This window comes from Scyliorhinus canicula, chromosome 5 (genome assembly GCF_902713615.1).
Source record: "Scyliorhinus canicula chromosome 5, sScyCan1.1, whole genome shotgun sequence".
Taxonomy (NCBI): Eukaryota; Metazoa; Chordata; class Chondrichthyes; order Carcharhiniformes; family Scyliorhinidae; genus Scyliorhinus; species Scyliorhinus canicula.
In genome coordinates this window covers 527,937-554,300 of record NC_052150.1, presented here as the reverse complement: position 1 = coordinate 554,300, position 26,364 = coordinate 527,937, and positions in this window count along the sequence as shown.

The following is a 26,364-nucleotide window of genomic DNA, read 5'->3' as shown; positions in this document are numbered from 1 at the left end:
GACTTAGTGTTATGTAATGAGCCAGAATTGATAAAAGACCTTAAAGTAAGGGAACACTTAGGAAGCAGTGATCATAATATGGTAGAATTCAGTCTGCAATTTGAAAGAAAGAAGGTAGAATCAGATGTAAAGGTTTTACAGTTAAATAAAGGTAATTACAGGCGCATGAGGGAGGAACTGACGAAAATCGACTGGAAGCAGAGCCTAGTGGGAAAGACAGTAGAACAGCAATGGCAGGAGTTTCTGGGAGTAATTGAGGACACAGTGCAGAGGTTCATCCCAAAGAAAAGAAAGGTTATCAGAGGGAGGATTAGGCAGCCATGGCTGACAAAGGAAGTCAGGGAATGCATCAAGGCAAAAGAGAGAGCCTATAATGTGGCAAAGAGTAGTGGGAAGTCAGAAGATTGGGAAGGCTACAAAAACAAACAGAGGATAACAAAGAGAGAAATAAGGAAGGAGAGGATCAAATATGAAGGTAGGCTAGCCAGTAACATTAGGAATGATAGTAAAAGTTTCTTTAAATACATTAAAAACAAATGGGAGGCAAAAGTAGACATTGGGCCGCTCCAAAATGACGCTGGTAATCTAGTGATGGGAGACAAGGAAATAGCTGAGGAACTTAATAAGTACTTTGCGTCAGTCTTCACAGTAGAAGACATGAGTAATATCCCAACAATTCAGGAAAGTCAGGGGGCAGAGTTGAATATGGTTGCCATCACAAAGGAGAAGGTGCTAGAGAAACTAAAAGGTCTGAAAATTGATAAATCTCCGGGCCCAGATGGGCTACATCCTAGAGTTCTAAAGGAGATAGCTGAAGAAATAGTGGAGGCGTTAGTTATGATCTTTCAAAAGTCACTGGAATCAGGGAAAGTCCCAGAGGATTGGAAAATCGCTGTTGTAACCCCCCTGTTCAAGAAGGGAACAAGAAAAAAGATGGAAAATTATAGGCCAATTAGCCTAACCTCGGTTGTTGGCAAAATTCTAGAATCCATCGTTAAGGATGAGATTTCTAAATTCTTGGACGTGCAGGGTCAGATTAGGACAAGTCAGCATGGATTTAGTAAAGGGAGGTCGTGCCTGACAAACCTGTTAGAGTTCTTTGAAGAGATAACAAATAGGTTAGACCAAGGAGAGCCAATGGATGTTATCTATCTTGACTTCCAAAAGGCCTTTGACAAGGTGCCTCACGGGAGACTGCTGAGTAAAATAAGGGCCCATGGTATTCGAGGCAAGGTACTAACATGGATTGACGATTGGCTGTCAGACAGAAGGCAGAGAGTTGGGATAAAAGGTTCTTTTTCGGAATGGCAACCGGTGACAAGTGGTGTCCCGCAGGGTTCAGTGTTGGGGCCACAGCTGTTCTCTTTATATATTAACGATCTAGATGACGGGACTGGGGGCATTCTGGCCAAGTTTGCCGATGATACAAAGATAGGTGGAGGGGCAGGTAGTATTGAGGAGGTGGGGAGGCTGCAGAAAGATTTAGACAGTTTAGGAGAATGGTCCAAGAAGTGGCTGATGAAATTCAACGTGGGCAAGTGCGAGGTCTTGCACTTTGGAAAAAAGAATAGAGGCATGGACTATTTTCTAAACGGTGACAAAATTCATAATGCTAAAGTGCAAAGGGACTTGGGAGTCCTAGTCCAGGATTCTCTAAAGGTAAACTTGCAGGTTGAGTCCGTAATTAAGAAAGCAAATGTAATGTTGTCATTTATCTCAAGAGGCTTGGAATATAAAAGCAGGGATGTACTTCTGAGGCTTTATAAAGCACTAGTTAGGCCCCATTTAGAATACTGTGAGCAATTTTGGGCCCCATACCTCAGGAAGGACATACTGGCACTGGAGCGGGTCCAGCGGAGATTCACACGGATGATCCCAGGAATGGTAGGCCTAACATACGATGAACGTCTGAGGATCGTGGGATTATATTCATTGGAGTTTAGGAGGTTGAGGGGAGATCTAATAGAAACGTACAAGATAATGAATGGCTTGGATAGGATGGACGTAGGGAAGTTGTTTCCATTAGCAGGGGAGACTAGGACATGGGGGCACAGCCTTAGAATAAAAGGGAGTCACTTTAGAACAGAGATGAGGAGAAATTTCTTCAGCCAGAGAGTGGTAGGTCTGTGGAATTCATTGCCACAGAGGGCGGTGGAGGCCGGGACATTGAGTGTCTTTAAGACAGAAATTGATAAATTCTTGATTTCTCGAGGAATTAAGGGCTATGGGGAGAGAGTGGGTAAATGGAGTTGAAATCAACCATGATTGAATGGTGGAGTGGACTCGATGGGCCGAATGGCCTTACTTCCACTCCTATGTCTTATGGTCTTATGGTCTTACCTCCAAATCTAATACCTGTCCTGGTTCATTACCCAGTACCAAATCCAATGTGGCCTCGCCTCTTGTTGGCCTATCTATATACTGTGTCAGGAAACCCTCCTGCACACATTGGACAAAAACGGACCCATCTAAAGTATTCGATCTATAGCGTTTCCAGTCAATATTTGGAAAGTTAAAGTCCCCCATAACAACTACCCTGTTACTTTCGCTCCTATCCAGAATCATCTTTGCAATCTTTTCCTCTACATCTCTGGAACTTTTTGGAGGCCTATAGAAAACTCCCAACAGGGTGACCTCTCCTTTCCTGTTTCTAACCTCAGCCCATACTACCTCAGTAGACAAGTCCTCATCAAACGTCCTTTCTGTCACCGTAATACTGTCCTTGACTAACAATGCCACCCCTCCCCCCTTCTACCACCTTCCCTGAGCTTACTGAAATATCTAAACCCCGGAACCTGCAACAACCATTCCTGTCCCTCCTCTATCCACGTCTCCAAAATGGCCACAACATCGAGATCCCAGGTACCAACCCATGCTGCAAGCTCACCCACTTTATTCCGGATGCTCCTGGCGTTGAAGTAGACACACTTTAAACCATCTTCCTGTCTGCCGGTACACTCCTACAACCTTGAAACCTTACTCATGACCTCACTACTCTCAACCTGCTGTACACTGGAGCTACAACTCAGGTTCCCAACCAACTGCTGAATTAGTTTAAACCCTCCCGAAGAGCATTAGCCTTTAGCCCCAAGAGCTAGATCTAATTCCTTCTTGAAATCACAATTTTGACCTCAACTACTTTCTGTGGTAGTGAATTCCACAGTTTACCATTCTCTGGGTGAAGAAATTTCTTCTCACTTCAGTCCTAAAAGATTTACCTTATCTTCAAACTATGTCCCCTCGTTCTGGACTCCCCACCATTGGGAACATTATTTCTGAATCTACCCTGTCTAATCCTTTTAGAATGTTGTAAATTTCTATGAGATCCCCTCTCACTCTTCTAAACTCCAATGAATATAATCCGAACCGGTTTAATCTCTCCTCATATGACAGTCCCGCCATCCCAGGAATCAGCCTGGTAAACCTTCGCTGCACTCCCTCCATAGCAAGAACATCCTTCCTCAGATAAGGACACCAAAACTGCACACAATACTCCAGGTGTGGCCTCACCACGGCCCTATACAATTGCAGTAAAACATCTCTATTCCTATCCTCAAATCCTCTCGCTATGAAGGCCAACATCCCATTTGCCTTCTTTACTGCCTGCTGTACCTGTGCGCTCACTCTCAGCGACTGATGCACGAGGACACCAAGGTCTCACTGAGTATCCACCTCTCTCAATTTACACCCATTCAAATAATAATCTGCCTATTTTTGCTACCGAAGCGGATAACCTCCCATTTACCCACGTTATACTGCATCTGCCATGCATGTACCCACTCACTCAGCCTGTCCAAATCACACTGAAGCATCTCTGCATCCTCCCCACAGCTCACCCTCCCATCCAACTTTGTATCATCTGCAAATTTGTTTCCCTCGTCCAAATCATTCATATATACGGTGAACAGTTGGGGTCCCAGCACAGATCTCTGTGGTACCCCACTAGTCACTGCCTGCTAATCAGAAAAAGACCCATTTATTCTAACGTTTTTCTTCCTGTCTGCTAACCAGCTTTCTATCCATCTCAGAACACTACCCACAATCCTGTGCACTTTAACTTTTCATAGTAATCTGCTATGTGAGACCTTGTTGAAAGCCTTCTGAAAGTCTAAATAAACCACATCCACTGGTTCTCCCTGGTCAACTCTACCAGTTACATCTTCAAAGAATTCCAGTAGATTTGTCAAGCATGATTTTCGTAAATCCATGCTGACTTTATCTGATTATATCACTGCTCTCCAAATGCTGTGCTATGAAATCCTTGATAATGGGCTCCAGCAACTTCCCTCAGACTTGGCTCCTCCCTCTGCAACTGAATCCTCGACTTTCTGACCCACAGACCACAATCAGTCAGAATAAACAACTACACCTTATCCATGATAGTCCTTAATTCATCTCTATTCCGATATTCCGGTATTAGTCAAGTAAATCTGCAATATTTACATGTGACAAATTAAATATTTTTAAAACACTCCGATCAGCTTCTTGCTCTCATAAAGCCTTAGGTTCACCTTTATAATCACTGCACCTGAATGGAATCCCAACTTCAGCCACTGAGATAGCTACAGATGCTCAGACACCGTCTCTTAGTCTCCGATGCCCGTGACAGGTGCCTTCGCGATGCAAGGCCTTGAGGTCTGCTGTCAACTGAGGTTCCCCAGCACTCGTGCAGAAACATCCTCCATGGCCTCTTAATGGTAAAGGGGATGAGGGGAGATCACTCAGTTGAGGGTAACCTGAGTGAAAGGACCAAGACAGCTGACAGGCACGTCTCCTCTGTGTGTGTGTGGTGGAATCTCCCTGTCTCTCCTGGGGAAGGGGCTCCTGGAGGGATGTCCAGATGTTTTATCTCCCTCTCGCCAAACCTCTGCTGCACTAAGTCCAAGGCTTGAGCAATGGGCTGCGGTCCGAGAACGTATGGACCAAATGCTGAACCTGTCTCTTCATCGCGGTCACATCCTCTCCGGGTAGTTGCTGTGCACACACATTCCTGAAATATGGCAGAACTCAGGGCTGACATGCACTCCTCCATCACCTCTGGCATCTTCTCTATCCATTTTGCTGAGTCTCCTGCAGGCTTCCTGTGACCTCAACCAGAGTCTCATTGCCAGTGTGAAATCAGCGAGAGCTTGGTCCACAACATCCTCTGAGTGTGGCTCCTTGGCTGTCACAGTCCCTTTCCGCTGCTAGATTGTGTGTACAATGTGCTCATCGTATTGAATGGGAGACGTGAAGCCTCCATGGTTTGTACATGTGTTACCGCTCTATTGGAGGTTCTGGAAGAGGGAGGTGAAGGTGCAGCCTCTAGGTCAGTGATGTCATTGCCCCAAGAGCTGGAGTTTTCCGACCCCTGCCGTGACTGTGACTTGGACTTGGGATTGGAACAATTTGTAGCCTAGAGTAAAAAGAGCGACATTAAGGCACAGGCCATGATAAGGTCACATTTCTGGGCTTGCCTCCTGTTGACATATTACCAGAACATTGTTGGATGTTCTCTCACTCCTTTACCCAACCATTCCAACCTCGCCATCTGTGATGGCCATCTGTTCCCCCCTCCTGCAATCTGCATTGCCTCTCCCTGTGCAGCTTAGGCAGCTTCATCTCAGGCCCTCCACCTCCTGTCCTTGACTTCTGCCTTGAGTTGTGGGTCTGCCTTTCCAACATCACATGGGCTGTCAACTGACTCCTAAACGTTGTCTGCATAACGTCTTCATCACAAATGTGCTGGATTCAAACATTGCAAATTCCAAACCATCACTGCTTTGCCCTCAGTTGATATCTGGTTCTGAGGGCGGCCACACATTCAGCCACCTGCACTTGCAAAAATGCAGTGATCCCATGAGAAACTATTTGGTTGTGCCACTTACCCTAACGGATCTGAGCAGGCCGTTGACCCTCTTCCCCCACTGGACCCCCCAATGATTCTCCTGCTCTGTCCAGCCCACCTTGGTCAGGTGGGAGGGTTTTCTGTGACCCTGTGATGGCCATGAGGAGAATCTCCAGGGTGATGAGACCAGTTTTTGTGCAAGCTCAGGCATGTATTCAGCTGAAAGGACTTGTATGCGATGGAGCGGGGTGTGGGTGGGGAGGTAGGAGGGATGTTTGGGGAATGAGCGGAGTTTGGGGGGGGGGGATTAAGGGATTGCAACAGGAAGTGTAACTGAATGCTGACAAGGTCCTGGGACCAGATGAGATACATCCAAGGATATTGAAGGAAGTGGGAATGGAAATTTCAGGGCACTGGTCCCAATCTTCCCGTCTTCCCGAGACTCAGGGGGGGTGCCAGAGGCTTGGAGAATTGCACAGAGAGTCAGAGTATCATAGAGTAAAGAAGAGGCCCTTCAGCCCATCAAGTCTGCATCAACAAATTATGCTCAGGAAGCAATTCAACAGAAACATTTCTAAATGTCATACCGGGCGCTGGGTGTTTCCTGATGGCCGCTCTGGCGAGATTGTGACCTGTATTTAACAGCACTTACTGTTGAAAATGAGCCCCTACGAGTTCACCATCACTGGCTGTCTCACTGTCTGATTTGCTAGACTCCTGTCTCAGGGTCTTGCTACTAACCAGAGGAGCATTTCTTAAACTCTCCCTCACCTCTCACTCCAGTCAACACATGAGCATTGCCAGAGTAACGGCAGAGTCAGGCCTACCCCTCACTGTGAAGATACCCACCGGGCATGCTGTCGAAGACTCTAGCTGAGCAGACTGCCATCACACCTGGCACCGTGGGGGCATGGGGGAGGCACCCTTGCTCCTGATGGCCATCAACTTGAACCTTTACTTCACGGGGGGTCCTTCCAGGTGCCGCGTGGGGACCTGTCCGGCATCTCACAGACCTCGGTGCGCAGGTGCATCCACACCGTCACGGAGACCCTGTCTGCCCAGGCAGCTGAATACATCCTTATCAACGTGGAACGGGCCCACCAGGATGCCCGGGAAGCGGGGTTCGCCACCATCGCTGGGATACCCTGGGTTCAGGAGCTGATCAATGGGATTCATGTCGCCCTATCAGCATCTGCCCGTGGCAGGCAGGTCTACACAAACTGAAAGGGGTTCCTCTCGATGAACATCCAGCTGGTTTGTGACCATCAACTGCTCATCGTACATGCCTGCCCCCCGATACCCGCGCAGTGTGCAGGATTCCTTCATCCCGGCACACTCGACAATTCCTGACATGTTCGAGGGGCCCCCAACATTGCCCCACCCCCCAGTTCAGGGGTTAGCTCCTGGGCAACAGGGGTTTTCCGCTGCGGCCATGGCTGATGACGCCTATTTGGAGCCTACAGACCAATGCCGAGAGCCACTACAATGAAGTCCATGTAGAGACCAGGAGGGTGATGGAGCGGTGCTTCGGCCTCCTGAAGTGTCAGGTTCAGGTGCTTGGACCGCTCTGGAGGGACCCTCTAGTATGATGCTGAGAGGGTCGCCCACATCATGGTGGCCTGCTGCATCCTCCACAACGTCGCGTAGTAGAGGGGCGACGTGCTGGAGGAGGATGAGAATGAAGGGCAGACCTCATCCGATGAGGAGGATGCGGGGAGGGGGAGATTCATAGAATTTACAGTACATGGGCCCCATCACCTCCTCCTCTCTCTTGGTTCCAAATGGCCCCCCGGCTACTCCATGGAACAGGTGTGCGAGCGGAGCCAGCCCCTGAGGACCCCCTGCCACCTGCCGCTGCCAGCCCTGGAGGCCCGCTCTGGTATCGACAAGGGTCCGCACACTCACGGCCATGCAGCACAGAGAGTGGACCATCTCCGTCTGGGACTGTGCCACATCACTTTGCGACTGTGCCATCACATTCTGGGTCTGTGCCATGTTGACCAGAGCCCAGGCAATGCAATCAATGCCCTGAGCCATGGCCCACTGTGACTGGGCCACGTTCTGAAGTGTCGCTGTAATGTCCAGGTGCTCTGGAGCGAGGGCAGCCCTGTCCTGGGCCTTGACTCCACCTGCACAGAGTGACCAGGCCTTCGACATCTTCACCCATGAGCTAAACGTTCGCTCCCAAGGCCTGCACGCTGGATGGCACCACCTCCTGTTCCTGTGCACGGTTGGACATGTAGGCACTGGATGCTTGCCAAAACCCCCTCATGGAGCCCCTGGCTTTGTGACTGCACCTCCTCTATAGATGGGACTGCCCTTCCCAGAAACCCAAAACCCGTCTGGACGGCAGCTAGTTCCTGGGGCTGGGCCGCCCTCCGACTGTCTGCCCCCTCAGTGGTTACTACCTCCACCTAATGTACTGCTGCATTTGTGTGGTGCTCCCCAGAGAGTGACCCAGGAGCCTCTTCACGAACATGCCCAACCGAGGTGAGTGTTACAGCACCCTGTGAGAGAGCACAGCCAATTCCAGCCCCACGGAAAACAGGATAACCATCCACCAGACTACCTAATCCCAAATTCCTGTCCCACCCTATACCCAGATGTACACAAGACAGACACAGGGTAAGGGTTGGTGAGGAACAAAAACAGAAACAGACATTAAAGGGATAGGTTGAGACGATTTTCCATTACTGCAGCCTCTTGGAAATAGATTTACTCGAGAGTTTCAGGTTGGCACAATTCTGTCCTTTCACCAAAAGGTATTGTTTCGCCTGAGAATTCCAGATCGGGGCGATTCCGCTCTTTGGCCATCAGGTGGAGATAGGTCCGGTGTGTTCAGACCAGTGCAGTTCTCGTTGCCGGCCCCCAGATGGCGGTGTGCACCGGATGCTCAGGTCAGTACACTTTGGCCTCCATACCACCAGATGGAGCTTTCATCTCCCTGTCAGAACAATCCAGCTCTGGGGCTGGAGTTTAGCGATTCCTGGGACTGATTCCTGTACAAGACTCTGGCGGTTTTATCACAAATGCTCCCACCTTAAGCTTCAATTCTTCTGCTCTTCCCAGCCCCTGACACACACAGTTCGAAAGTTACTGACCTTTGGGGAAACTTGTACTTTTACACTCAGGGGGCGGGATTCTCCCACATTTGCTGGGATGGCCCAATGCCGGCTGTGAGAGTGGCGTGAATCACTTCGGCGTCGGGCCGCCCGGAAGCTGCTCCGGGAGCTCGGCCGGCACTGAAGGGCCGCCGTGGGCCGATGCAAGTTGGCGCATGCGCAGGATTGCCGGCATGTTCTGGCGCATGCGCAGGGGATTTCTCCTCCGCGTCGGCCATGGCGGAGCCCGACAGAAGCCGGCGCGGAGAGGAAGTGCCCCCACGGCACAGGCCAGCCCTGCAGATCGGTGGGCTCCGATCGCGGGCCAGGCCACAATGCCCCCCCGGGGCCAGATCCCTCCGCACTCCCCCGAGGACTCCGCCAGCCGCCCTCCAAGCCAGGTTCTGCCAGTATGGACCATGTCCATTTCACGCTGGCGGGACTGGCCGCAAACGGATGGCCGCTCGGCCCATCAGGGCCCGGATAATTGCCGAGGCGGCTGCTGTAATTGCCTCCCGACCAGCGAGGCGTGATCCCCACACCCACCCAAAAACCGGCACCAGAGAATTCGGCAGCTGGCATCGGAGCGGCCGGGCGAGATTCACGCTGCCCCTCCGGCGATTCTCCGACCCGGCCCGGTGGGGGGGGGGGGTCAGAGAATCCCGCCCAGGATCTCTCACCAGTTCTACTGGCTGCCTGTGGTTCTTCAAACAGGAAATTCTTCACAGCTTGGGTGGGGTCCTTCTTCAAATCGTCCAGCACTGCAAGAGAGAGAAGAGAGATAGTAGGAGAGAAAAAGGGAGAAAGAGAAGGCGAGAGAAGAAGAGAGGGAGAGAGAGATAATAGGAGAGGGAAGGAGAGAGGGAGGGAAGGAGAGAGGGTGAAGGAGAGAGAGAGAAGGTGAGAGGGAGAAGGAGAGAGGGAGCAGGAGAGAGAGAGAGAAGGAGAGAGAGAGAAGGTGAGAAAGAGAAGGAGAGAGAGAAGGAGAGAGGGTGAGGAGAGAGGGAGAAGGAGAGAGAAGGTGAGAGAGAGAAGGAGAGAGGGTGAGGAGAGAGGGAGAAGGAGAGAGAGAGAAGGAGAGAGAGAGAAGGTGAGAGGGAGAAGGAGAGAGGGAGAGAAGGAGAGAGAGAGAAGGTGAGAAAGAGAAGGAGAGAGAGAAGGAGAGAGGGTGAGGAGAGAGGGAGAAGGAGAGAGAGAGAAGGTGAGAGAGAGAAGGAGAGAGAGAGAAGGTGAGAGGGAGGTTTCTGGGTCCTTGTTCACTGGCTGATTAACAGAACTGACGACAGATGGAACTCTCCAGAAGACCCGCCTTCTTCCCTAAAAGTTACTGACTGGCTTCACCAACCACAGGCCACAATAGGAGAAGGTTGAAATGCTGGCATGTGATGCAGAGTGTGGGTTTGGTTGCTCTGTGGGTGAGGGGTAGATTTTGGATGCGGGAAGGGGGGTTAGTGCCGATGCACAGTGCTGCCTACCCACTATGGCCGCCCTGAGGAGGTCAGTCAGTATCTTCATGCCCTAATGGCCGGTCCTGGCGATGCTGCCTCTGTGCTCACGGCATCTCCCACATGCGCCCAGGCCAGGCGCACGGTGTTAGGTGGCAACCTCCTCCCCACCCCAGGGTACAGGGTGGCCCGCCTCTCCTCCACAGCATCCAGCAGTGTCTCAGGTTCTGCATCAGTGAACCGGGGAGCCACTCTTCTGGCTGCCATCTTGTTGGCTGGGATGGCGTGCGCGGAGAGTGGAGTGTGTATGTGCGGCTGCAGCTTGTCAGCCTCCCGAGTGTCAATCCCGACTCCAGCGAATCCAGCACCGTTTTTCATTGGAATTAATCATGTTCCAAGTGACCCTGGTGGGAGCCTATTCAATGTTGATAAATTGCTGTGTGAACGGCTCCAATTTGGTTGTCGTAGAAAAGCAGCGATTCAACCCGGGCATCAACACTTCGTTTCTGAAACAGAAAAAACTCATTTTAGTTACAAAATTAAATTGAAGGAGCTGGATTTGTTCTTTCTGGAGTGAAGGGGATTGAGGCGAGATTTGATAGAGGGGGAAAAGGTTATGACAGGTTTATATAAGGTCGACATAGAAACGCTGTTTCCATGAGTTGGGGGCACAAATTTCAGGATTTGGGCAAAAGCTACAGCGGGGTATGAGGAGGATCTTTTATTTTTACTCCGGGTGTGATCATGACCTGGATTTTCCTCCCGATGAGGGTGTTGGAAGCAGAGAATCAACGATTTGAAAATAAATTTGGACGGGCATCGAGAGAATGGGCCTGCTTGGATTGCTCTAAAGAGGGACAGCATGGAACCGATGGGCTGAAAGGCCTTCTCTGCTGTTTTGTGTTTTTCGGTAGGATTTGGGTTTTGAGGGCATTGGGAAAATGTCCTTCACAATTTCAATGGTATTTGGAGTTAACCACTTCCTTTCCATGGAGTATCGCTGAGGAACTCTTTGAAATATGGAATGGAAATTTAACGCTGAACTTTCTAATACAATGAATGAGAATGTAACAGCACAACAGCATCATTTTACCAGCTCAAAGAAACATTTTCCCTTGCTTTTGTCAATATAATATTTGGAGAGCAACTGTTTAATCCTGGATTAGGTTTTGCTGAATGCTAAGTTTGATATTATTCTGATATTTGCAGCATTGAAATGTTTGCTGCTGTTGCTGAAGTGAAGCAGTTTCACAGGTTCCAGTGACATTTAAATCTCTAAATGGCCAAATAAAATGAATACGCAAAATGGACGATGAAAGAAATTTCAAGCAAGTTTGATAACAGCAGTTTGAAGAGGTTCACACACCTCAATATTCCTCCGAGGTTTCCAACGATGATGCCCATTGCTGAGGCTGGTAACTTCCATCCATCCACCTTTTACACGGCAAACCGATTGGAGTCAGAAGAGGTGTTGACATTCCCAGATTTCACTCTGGAAGCAGGTGGGATTTTGCATGTCTGCGGAGGACGGAACATGCAGCCAGGTGAGGGCTCAGGAAATGTGACATCACCTGGTGGCCATCGATCAAATAGCCTCGATCCCAAGTCAAACATTTCATTATTTTTAAATTCCAGGTGGAAACAGACAGAAGGAACAATGAGTAAAGAAATTGGGTAATGTCCCCGGTTACCATATCAGCCGGCCTGTCAGTGTCAGGCAGGACCAGCAGCTGGAGGAGCAGGGCCTGGAATGGAGTTAACATTCCATACAAACTAGGGCCACCCGGATTGCATTCCTGATGGGACAGAGAATCGGACGTCGGGGAAAAATCAGGATCGGCGCTGGGCGCTGGCCTGAACGTCACGTTCAGACCACCCCCCCCCCCCCCCCACAATGGCGGCATGAACCAGGTCCAGGCCCCAAGCTAGCGGCAGCTGATGAATAAATGCATATGAGTTACAATGACCCATTTCCGTCTATTCAGTGGGCTCGGTGCTCCATGCTCCGCCCTCCCGGAATTCTCTGATCCCCGAGGTCGGGAATCAGGTGGGCGCAGATCACTTGTGGTCTCTGCAATCGTGGCCCTGGCGTGGTGAGACTATCCTAGCTCATCTGAGACCCAACCCACCCACCCCGCACAGCATCACACCAACCTGACCCCTCCCCACCGACCTGACCACTCCCCACCGACCTGACCCCCCCACCAACCTGACCACTCCCCACCGACCTGACCCCCCCACCGACCCGACCCCCCTCCCCACCGACCAGACCCCCCTCCCCACCGACCAGACCCCCCTCCCCACCGACCTGACCCCCCCCATCAACCTGACCTCTCCCCACCGACCTGACCCCCCCCCACCGACCAGACCCCCCTCCCCACCGACCAGACCCCCCCCCACCGACCCGACCCCCCTCCCCACCGACCAGACCCCCCCCACCGACCAGACCCCCCTCCCCACCGACCAGACCCCCCCACCGACCCGACCCCCCTCCCCACCGACCAGACCCCCCCCCCACCGACCAGACACCCCCACCACACAGCAGCCCCCAACCCACCTCCCCGCACCACATCGCACTGACCAGACCCCCCCCCCCCACATTGCACCGGCCCTCCCCCCCCCACACTGCACTGTCCCCCTCCCCCCCCCACACTGGACCGGCCCTCCCCCCCCACACTGCACCGACCCTCCCCCCCCTACACTGCACCGGACCACGCCCCCCCCCACACTGCACTGACCCTCCCCCCCCACACTGCACTGTCCCCCTCCCCCCCCCACACTGCACCGGCCCTCCCCCCCCCCCACACTGCACCGGCCCTCCCCCCCCCACACTGCACCGGCCCTCCCCCCCCCCACACTGCACCGGCCCTCCCCCTCCCCCCCCCACACTGCACCGACCCTCCCCCCCCCCCACACTGCACTGTCCCCCTCCCCCCCCCACACTGCACCGACCCCCCCCCCCACACTGCACCGGCCCTCCCCCCCCACACTGCACCGGCCCTCCCCCCCCCACACTGCACCGGCCCTCCCCCCCCCCACACTGTACCGGCCCTCCCCCTCCCCCTCCCCCCCTCCCACACTGCACCGACCCTCCCCCTCCCCCCCCACACTGCACTGTCCCCCTCCCCCCCCCCCCACACTGCACCGACCCTCCCCCCCCACGCTGCACCGGCCTTCCCCCTCCCCCCAAACTGCACTGCCCCCCCCCCCACACTGCACCGGCCCTCCCCCCCCACACTGCACCGGCCAGAACCCCCCCCACACTGCACCGACCCTCCCCCTCCCCCCCCCACACTGCACCGGCCCTCCCCCCCCCCCCCACTGCACCGGCCAGACCCCCCCCCCCACACTGCACCGGCCCTCCCCCTCCCCCCACACTGCACCGGCCCTCCCCCACACTGCACCGACCCTCCCCCCCCCCCACACTGCACCGGCCAGACCCCCCCCCCACACTGCACCGGCCCTCCCCCTCCCCCCACACTGCACCGGCCCTCCCCCTCCCCCCACACTGCACTGGCAAGACACCCTCACTGCACAGCAGCCCCCAAACCCCCCTGTACCACATCACACCGGCCAGACCCCCCCCACCCCACCCCATACCGCACAGCAGCCCCCAACCTCCGATTACCTGGGTGCCATCACCAGCCCAAAGCACTTGGGTGACCCAAACCCCCCTCCCCCTAAGGACACCTATGACAGGGAGACCCCCCACAGAGACCCCTGTAATAGGGGATCCCCCACAGGTGCACCCTGCCTGAGACCACCCCACACACACAGCTACCCACCTCACCCCCCAGATAAGGAACTTCTGTCCTGAAGCTAGACAGCAGGCCAGGCAGAGGCAGTGGGAAGCATTCTCACTGTAATACTCACGTTGCAGCTACACGTGTCCAATCCTGGAAGTCTGTGTCGTGACTGGTTCCCACAGGTCCATTATCTGCAGAGCATTCATAGCTTTCCAATAGTGGTTTGTGACTGATAGTTTGTAAAAAAAAATCTGCAGCTTTGATTCATTCATTACCCATCACAATTAAGTGGCCTAAGTGGATCCGCAATGTCTGTAAACATTGCCAACATCAAAGAAATGTAAGTGCACTAAGTGCATTCTAATGACCCAAGCGTGTGATTTTACTGCATTTACCCCTCCCCATCCATTCTTTCAGCTGAGTGACAACCAACATAACTGAAAGTGATTATCTGGTCACCTGTTACATTGCAACAGAGACTCTACTGCCTGAAGCCCAGAGACATCCTGATGCTGTGGAAGATGCTGGAAGCAACAGGAGGCAGTTCTGATACTCTGAGATTCTGAGATTATGGCCGATCTGTGACCCAATTCCGTGTAAAAACATGAATACCAGAAAGATTTCTGTCATCGTCACTCTACAATGTCCGAAACAGGAGAGTATTTTACTTCCAGATGATCCCTCTAGTGATTCCACACAGACTACAGGAGCAGCAACAGGAGCTTGTTCAATTAGAATGAGGTGTACTCGAGGCCCAGAAGATCAGAGCTGCCTTTCCCAAGCAGCAATGTAATAAGCTGTAATACTCTGTAATAATACCTGCTGCAGTCACAGGCGATGCGGACGTGAATACCTTTCCTGCCACTCACTCCCTGATTACATTGCTGCTTTCATCCTGTGAGATTCCATCACACATTCACACAGCACAGTTACTGTTTGGTACCTTGGACTCTGTGACAATCCACTACTGTCTCCTCACAGAACTGCAACCAGGAACCTTACACAACAGGTCTTGCAATGAAATACATGGCTTCACTCGCACATCCATTGGGAAGATATTTGGAGATTGTAAGCAAAGATTGGTCTGGCTGGACAGATATTGGAACTTCTTGCAGAAAATTGTGTCTAGAGTAATAACAGTTTGGCTGCAAATCTTTGTCAGAAGCAATGGAGCCAGAATTTTAAAATGATCTTCAGCGACTGAGGGAAATGTTATTGAAGATGCCAGGAGGGGGGCTTGTCACTGAAATTATTTACAGGAGTTTATTGACGAGGAAGCCCAACCTCAAGTCCTGCATCAACATTCAAGTTGCCTAATCCCGCCACACCCCAGCATGTTGAGGAACATTACAGGGTCACTGGAGGAATAACCTCTGTAAACAGCACTGTTCCTGCCTTGCGGAAGTGACTGCACACTAATTAACATCCACAAAAATCTCATCACATTTTTCCTCTTTAACAATCATTAATATTCTCGGTTGCTGCTTTAATATCAGTGCTCCAGCTCCACACTAAAATCTCCTTGCTCATCAGGCCAATCACATCACTGCAATCCATAATTAATTAAACAAGTTTGGGGACGTTTCTCTGTAACAAGTTCCCGTGGGAACAGCAGGGTTCAAGAATCTCTGTCAGAAATATTTCAACTCCTTCTATAACTGAATATTCTTCACCAGTGTAAAGATCTGTGTTGGTTCAAACTGCCTGGGTAAGAATAGGGGGCTGTTGCTTTATTCCTGATTAATTAAACTGTAAATTGTGGTATTTGCGGTCAATATCACAAATGCCTCACAACAACACGTAGTTTGCATCAACTGTGCAGACGGATGTACAGTTTTATTTTTAAATCAGAATGATTACTAAATGCTTCCAGGAGACTCGAGTTGGGGTACGGTGATTCAGGATTCTGTACTTCGCCATCAATGATAGGCAAGTTTAAAAAATGGTTTCATTAAAATGAGCTCTCCTGTGGGGCCAATCAGTGTGATTCCTGTTGCTGACTGCAGGTGTGATGTTTGTGTGACCTGTTCTTGTAGAAGGTTCCAGGCGAGGCAGGTGCCCTGACAGCTGTATCCAACCTCCCCGATGGCAATCCTTCCAGTGCATTTCCAATGCCAACCTCCTGATGTACCCCACCTGGCCCCTCCCTACTGTCCCCACCTGGCCCCTCCCTACTGTCCCCACCTGGCCCCTCCCTACTGTCCCCACCTGGCCCCTCCCTACTGTCCCCACCTGGCCCCTCCCTACTGTCCCCACCTGGCCCCTCCCTACTGTCCCCACCTGGCCCCTGCCTACTGTCCCCACCTGGTCCATGCCTACTGTTCCCACCTGGCCCCTCCCTACTGTCCCCACCTGGCCCCTCCCTACTGTCCCCACCTGGCCCCTCCCTACTGTCCCCACCTGGCCCCCACCTACTGTCCCCACCTGGCCCCTCCCTACTGTCCCCACCTGGCCCCCCCTACTGTCCCCACCTGGCCCCCCCTACTGACCCCACCTGGCCCCTGCCTACTGTCTCCACCTGGCCCCTCCCTACTGTCCCCACCTGGCCCCTCCCTACTGTCCCCACCTGGCCCCTGCCTACTGTCCCCACCTGGCCCCTCCCTACTGTCCCCACCTGGCCCCTCCCTACTGTCCCCACCTGGCCCCTCCCTACTGTCCCCACCTGGCCCCTCCCTACTGTCCCCACCTGGCCCCTCCCTACTGTCCCCACCTGGCCCCCCCCTACTGTCCCCACCTGGCCCCCCCTACTGACCCCACCTGGCCCCTCCCTACTGTCCCCACCTGGCCCCTCCCTACTGTCCCCACCTGGCCCGTCCCTACTGTCCCCACCTGGCCCCTCCCTACTGTCCCCACCTGGCCCCTCCCTACTGTCCCCACATGGCCCCTCCCTACTGTCCCCACCTGGCCCCTCCCTACTGTCCCCACCTGGCCCCTCCCTACTGTCCCCACCTGGCCCCTCCCTACTGTCCCCACCTAGCCCCTCCCCTACTGTCCCCACCTGGCCCCTCCCTACTGTCCCCACCTGGCCCCTCCCTACTGTCCCCACCTGGCCCCTCCCTACTGTCCCCACCTGGCCCCTCCCTACTGTCCCCACCTAGCCCCTCCCCTACTGTCCCCACCTGGCCCCTCCCTACTGTCCCCACCTGCCCCCCCCTACTGTCCCCACCTGGCCCCTCCCTACTGTCCCCACCTGGCCCCTCCCTACTGTCCCCACCTGGCCCCCACCTACTGTCCCCACCTAGGACCCCGCCCTACTGTCCCCACCTGGCCCCTCCCTACTGTCCCCACCTGGCCCCTCCCTACTGTCCCCACCTGGCCCCTCCCTACTGTCCCCACCTGGCCCCTCCCTACTGTCCCCACCTGGCCCCTCCCTACTGTCACCACCTGGCCCCTCCCTACTGTCCCCACCTAGCCCGTCCCTACTGTCCCCACCTGGCCCCTCCCTACTGTCCCCACCTGGCCCCTCCCTACTGTCCCCACCTGGCCCCTCCCTACTGTCCCCACCTGGCCCCCTCCCTACTGTCCCCACCTGGCCCCTCCCTACTGTCCCCACCTGGCCCCTCCCTACTGTCCCCACCTGGCCCCCGCCTACTGTCCCCACCTGGCCCCTCCCTACTGTCCCCACCTGGCCCCTCCCTACTGTCCCCACCTGGCCCCTCCCTACTGTCCTCTGTATTACACCGAGCTATCTCTGAGACAGATGGACCCGAGGTTCAGTGCAGTTCAGGCCAGCAAGTTAGATTCAGCCTGTAACTCACTCAAACCTCACCGCGCCCACCTATCAACATCGGCCCATTAACTACTGTCGTAAATGCAAAATTCCCTTTTTGTCTACTTTCATCATTCTAAATACAGCGGCAGAACACAAAACATCCCTCCAGTCGTAACCCCCCCCCCCGACCAAATTACTCACAAGTTACTGAGGAAATATGGACAAGAGTGAAACCTTGTCTAGCCGCTGTGTAACTGTACAACTGACCCCCAATCACTCACAGTGACGCCGCCAAACCCCCCTCACTCCCTCCTGATCCAGCCTGATAGCCCCCCCCCCGAACTCAACACTCCCGGCCCAAGCCCCCACAACCCCTGACCTCCCCACCACCTGACTGGAATAGCTCCCAGCACCCTCCCTCCACAACCCCCTCGGCGACCCTCCAAACCCCCCTGTCCCCTGACACATGTACCTTACCCCCCGACATACTTACTTTCTCTCCAGAATGTTTGGAAGCAGCTTTGGGGCTTTTGAATTCTTTGCTGATGAGAGTCTGGTGGTTGGTGCTGTGGAAAGGCTGCTACACAGATGGCCTTTCACTGATGTCTCTGAAGATTCCTGTGCTGAGGGAGTTCTGCAGGATCCTCCATCAGGAAAAGCCACAAATATTCTGAGAAAGACAAAGGGATTTTTTTTGTCTGATCCGGGTTCTGACGCTGAAAGGAAGATTGGGCCATTGCTGTAATCGGAATTAGGATCAGGAGCCAGCCATTCGGCCCCTCTAAGCGGACCCACCACCAACACAATCACAACTGGTCTAATTTTAACATCAACTTCATGTTCCAGCCGACCTCCCATAACCTTTCACCATCTTGTTCATCAAAAATCTGCCTTAAAGATGTTCGAAGAATCTGCCTGAACCACCCATTGAGGAAGGAAACTCTGCTCAACCCTCTGGAATCGGCATCTGCGATCGGGCGGAGAATGGATTCTGAGGTCGGAATCTGGGCAGGCGCCGTTTTGATGTCAGTCCACGATACTCCGCCCCCTCAAAAACCGGCGTCATCGAGACCCGCACCGCGCTCAGTCGCAAAGTCGTTGCCACGTCATCGGCTGGCCCATCTGCGATGCTCCGCCTCCGATGGGCTGGGTTCTCGATGACACGGACCATGTCTGGTCCCATTGGAAACTCGATGTGCCGGCTGCAGACAGTGTCCAGCGCTGCCGCACTCAGCCGGGAACCGTGCCGGTAGCCAGGGGGCTTCTGCTGGGGCTGGGAGGACTGGTGGGGGGGGGGGGGGGGGGGAGTGGACAGGGGGTGGGCTGGTTAGGGTTCCAGCACGGCCGTCGCCATGTTGTCCGATGTGATCGTTGCTGTCAGACATTCGCATGTACGACCCGGGACCCGGTGATTCTCCGGCGTTTTCCACGCGATTCGCGGGTAGTCCATGCGGCGCCGGTGCTAGCCCCTCACCGGAATCGGAAACGGTGAGGCGTTTGTGCCGATTTTTCCCATCATGAACCTTCCGCGGATTTTCCATTAGCGACGGCACTTCGCCGTTGGATCCGAGGATTCCGTCCCTTGTTCTAGATTCTCCCGCAAGAATAAACAACCTTCTGCCGAGTCCCTCCGGCGCCGCTCACACCTGGCCTTACCCGGTGGGACCTCGGCGTGGATGCATCCGGGGACGTCCTGGTGGGGGGGAGGGGGGGGGGAAGGGGGCTCCGTCCCCGGGGGGGGGGGGCATCCGCTGTGGCCTGGCCTGCGATCGGGGCCTACCGATCGGCAGGCCGGCCTCTCGGGCTGAGCGTCTCTTTTGTTCCGCGCCGGCCCCTGAAACCCGGGGCCGGACGTTGGGGCCGGCGCGGAGAAGGGCCCCACTGCGCATCCGCGGCAATCGTGCCGGCCCCACTGCGCAATCGTGCCGGCCCCACTGCGCAATCGTGCCGGCCCCACTGCGCAATCGTGCCGGCCCCACTGCGCAATCGTGCCGGCCCCACTGCGCAATCGTGCCGGCCCCACTGCGCAATCGAGCCGGTCCCACTGCGCAATCGTGCTGGCCCCACTGCGCAATCGAGCCGGTCCCACTGCGCAATCGTGCTGGCCCCACTGCGCAATCGAGCCGGTCCCACTGCGCAATCGTGCCGGCCCCACTGCGCAATCGTGCCAGCCCCACTGCGCAATCGTGCTGGCCCCACTGCGCAATCGTGCCGGCCCCACTGCGCATGCGCGGGAATCGAGCCGGCCCCACTGCGCAATCGTGCCGGCCCCACTGCGCAATCGTGCCGGCCCCACTGCGCAATCGTGCCGGCCCCACTGCGCAATCGTGCCGGCCCCACTGCGCATGCGCGGCAATCGTGCCGACCCCACTGCGCAATCGTGCCGGCCCCACTGCGCAATCGTGCCGGCCCCACTGCGCATGCGCGGCAATCGTGCCGGCCCCACTGCGCATGCGCGGCAATCGAGCCGGCCCCACTGCGCATGCGCGGCAATCGAGCCGGCCCCACTGCGCATGCGCAGACCCGCAGCATCCATCTGACGCCGGGATCCGCAGCTGGAGCGGCGTGGGTCACTCCAGTGCCGTGCTGGCCCCCTGTAGGGATCAGAATCACTGCTCCAGAGGTCATGTTGACATCGTTGAGAAACGCGACGCCGTTTACGACGGCATCAACACTTAGTGCGCGATTCTCCGCAAATGCGGAGAGTCGTGTAGGCTGCCGTGAAACTGGCCGTGTTTCACGGCAGCCTCCACGCCCCCTCCCGGGACCCGATTCTGCTCCCCGGTCGGGGCTAGCAGCGGGTCCCCGTGAACCTCAGCATCGCAGGCTTAGCGAACTTCGCTAAGCCCACGCGCCAAGGGTAACGGCGGCTGACGCGCACGATGACATCAGCCGCGTATGCGCGGATTGGACGGCTCCAACCCGTGCATGCGCAGATGACGTCATCACGCATATGCGTGAAACCCGCGCATGCGCGGGCCGTCATGCCCCTCAGCCGCCCCGTGGACTGATCCAGCGGGGCGGCGGAGGAACAAAGAGTGCGCGGGGTTCGGACTCGCTGTGGCACGGCCGTGCCAATCGGTGCCATGGTTCCCCAGAACGGCACTTTGCGGCCGTTTTCACAAACGGTGAGAGCAGGTGTGTTGCCGTTCGTGAAAACGGCCGTAAAGGCCTGGGAACTCGGCCCATCGGCCTGGGAAGAATCGCTGCTCGCCGTAAAAAAACGGCGACAGCGATTCGTGTCGGGGGGTGGGCGTAGGGGGAGAATAGCGGGAGGTCGGGAAAAATGTCGGGAAGGCCCTCCCGCTATTCCCCGATCCATCGTGGGGGGTGGAGCATCGCGTCCTTAGCCTCAGGATCAGAGAATCCTGCATTCTCAATGAATTCACCTCTCATTTGTTTAAAGTCTGGAGACGATAGACCCAATTTACTCAGCCTATCATCAGAGGACAACCCCTCAGGCCAGGATCAATTTAATGAACCTTCACTGGATCCCCACAACAAATGTTCCAATCACCAATCAGCAGAAATGTTTCAGCCGAGTTCACATTAGTTAGCATTCTAGGTACAGGTGACATTCCCAGATAATATCTGGGTCACAAAAGCTGAACGATCGTGTCAGTGCACTGTGTAAGTTCTATGAAGCATTTGGTCATCTATCCTTATATCTCCATATGTTATTTTTGTCAAATTGTGTTGGTGGATGCTCCTGTGAGGGCCTCTGGACAAGGGTTGGATTCTCCGACCATCCGCCGGGTTGGAGAATCACTGGGGAGGGGGTGGTGTAAATCCCACGCCCGCCGGCTGCCGAATTCTCTGGGGGCGGGGTTTTGGCGGGGGCGGGAATCGCGTCGCGGCGCCCTCGGTGATTCTCTGGCCCACGATGGGCCGAGTGGCCGCCCGTTTCCGGCGGGTCCCGCTGACGTAACTCACAACAGGTCGTTACCGGCGGGACCTGGCTCCACGGGCAGCCTGCAGATTCCTCGGGGGGGTGTGCGGGGATCTGCTCGCGCCGGCTGGCGGAGGCCCTTTGGCACTGGTTGGTGTGGCGCCAAACGCTCCGGTGCCGACCTAGCCCCTGAAGGTGCGGAGAATCCCTCCCTACTGTTATTCTGAGGCACAATGGGCTGTATTCTCCGCCACCGAGGTGTGGCGTGAACCACTCCGGCATTGGGCTTTCCCGAAGGTGCGGAATCCTCAGCACCTTCAGGGGCTCGGTCGGCGCCGGAGTGTTTGGCGCCGAAGTGCCTCCCCCAGCCAGCGCGAGTTGGCGCCTGTGCGCGAGCACCCGTGTGAGCTGCCGTCATCCCAATGCATGCGCAGGGGGTTCTTCTCCGCAGCGGCCAAGGAGGGAAAGAGTGCCCCCACGGCACAGGCCTGCCCACGGATCGGTGGGTCCCGATCACGGTCCAGGCTACCAAGGGGGCACCTCCCGGGGCCAGGTTCCCCCGTGCCCCCCCCCTCCCCCCCCCCCCCGAGGACTCTGCAGGCCCCCCCCCGAGGACTCTGCAGGCTGCCCGTGGACCAGGTCCCACTGGTCAGGACTTGTTGTGATTTACGCCGGTTGAATCGGCTGAAAATGGGCAGTGACTCAGCCCATCGCAGGCTGGAGAATCGCCGGGGGGGGGGGGGGGGGGTGGCTGCTAGCGGCAGCCGACCGGTGCGCCATGATTCCCGCCCCCACCAACACCCCTGCATTGGGGAATAAGGCAGTCATTGGGGGCGGGATTAATGCTGCTCCCCGGTGATTCTCCGACCCGGCTGGGGGGGGGGTCGGAGAATCCCGCCCAATACCTCAAATCTCCAAGTGAAGCAGATAAGGCTGAAATAGGAGGAAAAGAAAATCAGAGGGGGAATCACCACAAACTCGATCAAAGATCCATTGAAGCAAATTAACTGTCCTCTCGCTGAATTGTTTTATAAGAAAGAGAGAGGGAGAGATCGCAGACCTGATTGGATACGGAAAGACACTTCAGGAGTTACTTAGAACTAAAAATCAAGTGGGAAATGCCTGCCGTTCATTCGGGTAAACTGAGAAAAGGCAAGTTGGTGAAAAATAAAACAATGGAAGAAGAAACGGACATTTTCAGACAAAAAGCACAAACTCAAAGAGGAGAATCACCAAACAGCTCGGACACCGTTTATATCTGCCGCATTTCCACACGGGTGTATTTCCACACGGGTGTATTTCCACATGGGTGGAATTCCACATGGGTGTATTTCCACACGGGTACATTTCCACACGGGTGGATTTTAAGGCCCTCTGGTAGGAACAGCAATAAAACCTTGGATTAGGAAGGGCAGATTCCATACAATCCACTTACACAACAGTTTGGCAGCCAGCACATCAGCCAATTGAATTAAAGATAAACCTGCAAAGAAGCAGCTTATCAACCACACGAGGCACTTGACTTTTTTCAGCGTCCACTGTTTTTTGATAGGGGGCTTGTTGGGAAAAATCAGTCTGCAAACACTAATCTCGAGAAGCATTTGGCATTCTTATTAAATAAGTCAAACAGAGTCTCTCGTTGGCTTGTAGGAACCTGCAACATGCCGGTATAGTATTATGTAACCTGGGAAGAAACAAGCCTGAAAATGATTGCAATCTTACAAATGAAACTTGATGCAGGAGATTGCAGCAAACATTTAACAAAGACAACATTCCTGCTGGGCGAAAATCACCAAGAAAGTGGGACACGATGTTCTTATTGCGATTCACTATAAAATGGCAAGATTTAACTTGCTTTGAATTGGAATTTAGTTAATTTATTACAATATTGAGAACTATTCTCCGGAGCCTCAGCAAGATCGTGATGGTCCATTGAATCAGGCACAAGGGCCGAAACAGGATTCTCGTCAAACCAGTTGACAGTCTCCCGACCAATTCCACCAACCCTGATTAGGCTCCTGACCAGTTTTATCTTAGTTTTATTGTTGTCACATGTAGGCTTACATTAACACTGCAATGAAGTAACTGTGAAAATCTCCCAGTCGCCACATTCCGGTGCCTGCTCGGGACACAGAGGGAGAATTCAGAATGTCCAATTCACCTAACAAGAGAACGTGCAGACTCCCCACGGGCCGGGAATTGAACAAGGGTCCCTGGCGATGTGAAGCAACAGTGCTAACCACAGTGGTACCGTGCTGCCCACTAAACTATCTTGTAGCATGTCAAGATTTAGTTCAATGTTTTCCCTCTGCAGCCTTGAAATGCTTTGATATCACTCCCATGTAAAGTTCAAAGATCTGGCAGATGAAGGGAGACTTTGAAATGCTTTTTCACAGTCAATTTCCTTCCCCTTTGACTTCATTAAGCCTCTGGGCATGCTGAGAAGTCTAAAAGCTTTTAACTGCACTGTTTACTTGCAATTTCATGGTCCGTTACTTTTTACAAGCCTCTTGATTGACAGTTCCAAGCTATTTCATAGGAGGGTTTGTTGTTTGTTTTTATAGCTCTTCATGGTTCACTAACTCTGAAGTGCTTCATTCTTTTGAGTAGGTGTTTTCTCTAACTACTGTTCTTTTTAAAGTGGCTGTTTCCTTGTTCTGAAGTGCATCCGAGAAAGAGCAGGTGCTTTGTCTGAGTGCTGCCCCTGCAGCAGGGGGTGGGGCCTGAAAGGAGGGGTTGAAGAGGGGACATTTGGTGAGCCCATAGCGTGGTGTTGCTCAATTGAGGAGGGGCTTTCCCAGAAATAATGGGGGAAAGGACCTTGTCAATGATTGGAGGGGGGCCTGGCCAGTGATTGGAGGGGGCCTGGCCAGTGATTGGAGGGGGGCCTTGCCAGTGATTGGAGGGGGGCCTGGCCAGTGATTGGAGGGGGCCTGGCCAGTGATTGGAGGGGGGCCTTGCCAGTGATTGGAGGGAGGCCTTGCCAGTGATTGGAGGGAGGCCTTGCCAGTGATTGGAGGGGGGCCTTGCCAGTGATTGGAGGGGGGCCTTGCCAGTGATTGGAGGGGGGCCTTGCCAGTGATTGGAGGGGGGCCTTGCCAGTGATTGGAAGGGGGGCCTGGCCAGTGATTGGAGGGGGGCCTGGCCAGTGATTGGAAGGGGGGCCTGGCCAGTGATTGGAAGGGGGGCCTGGCCAGTGATTGGAGGATGGCCTGGCCAGTGATTGGAGGGGGGCCTGGCCAGTGATTGGAGGGGGGCCTTGCCAGTGATTGGAAGGGGGGCCTGGCCAGTGATTGGAGGGGGGCCTTGCCAGTGATTGGAGGGGGGCCTTGCCAGTGATTGGAGGGGGGCCTTGCCAGTGATTGGAAGGGGGGCCTGGCCAGTGATTGGAGGGGGGCCTGGCCAGTGATTGGAAGGGGGGCCTGGCCAGTGATTGGAAGGGGGGCCTGGCGAGTGATTGGAGGATGGCCTGGCCAGTGATTGGAGGGGGGCCTGGCCAGTGATTGGAGGGGGGCCTTGCCAGTGATTGGAAGGGGTGCCTGGCCAGTGATTGGAAGGGGGGCCTGGCCAGTGATTGGAAGGGGGGCCTGGCCAGTGATTGGAAGGGGGGCCTTGCCAGTGATTGGAGGATGGCCTGACCAGTGATTGGAAGGGGGGCCTGGCCAGTGATTGGAAGGGGGCCTGGCCAGTGATTGGAAGGGGGCCTGGCCAGTGATTGGAGGGGGGCCTGGCCAGTCATTGGAGGGGGGCCTGGCCAGTGATTGGAGGGGGGCCTGGCCAGTGATTGGAGGGGGGTACAGTGCCAATGATTGAGGGGGGGGGGCTTGCCAGTTATTCTGGGGGCTCTTTGTCAGAGATTTGAGGGGGGGGGGACCTTGCCAGGACTTGGGTGGCCTTGCCAGTGATTTGGGGAGAGGCTTGCGAGAAATTTGGGATTGGATTGGATTGGATTGGATTTGTTTATTGTCACGTGTACCGAGGTACAGTGAAAAGTATTTTTCTGCGAGCAGCTCAACAGATCATTAAGTACATGGGAAGAAAAGGGAATAAAAGAAGATACATAATAGGGCAACACAAGATATACAATGTAACTACATAAGCACTGGGAAGGGGCTTACCAGCAATTGGGGGAGGGGCTTGCCAGTGATTGGGGGAGGGCCATTCCAGAAATTGGGGTGGGCTTGCCAGTGATTGGGGGGCTGCAATATTATTCTAAAGAGTGGGACGTGTCAGTGAGTATCGGCCCCGCCCCTCTCCAAAAAAGTTTCAAAGTCCCCTTGAACCCCAGTTTGAATCAAATTGGGAGCATCGCGCAAATCATCTTTAATAGAGAATGATTCTCCCAATCGATGATTAAGTAGGCTGACATACATTGGTGGAAAGTGTTTTTGAAGAACTATACAGCTGGTGTCAATTATTCAAAATCGTAAAGAATTTCTCAGTGCAGTTAGAAACATTGCATTTGCTAATACCTGAGAAACTATTTTAGTGTCCATTCCCTGAGGGGCTGGTTTAGCACAGTGGACTAAACAGCTGGCTTGCAATGCAGAACAAGGCCAGCAGCGCGGGTTGAATTCCCGTACCAGCCTCCCCGGACAGGCGCCGGAATGTGGCGACTAGGGGCTTTTCACAATAACTTCATTG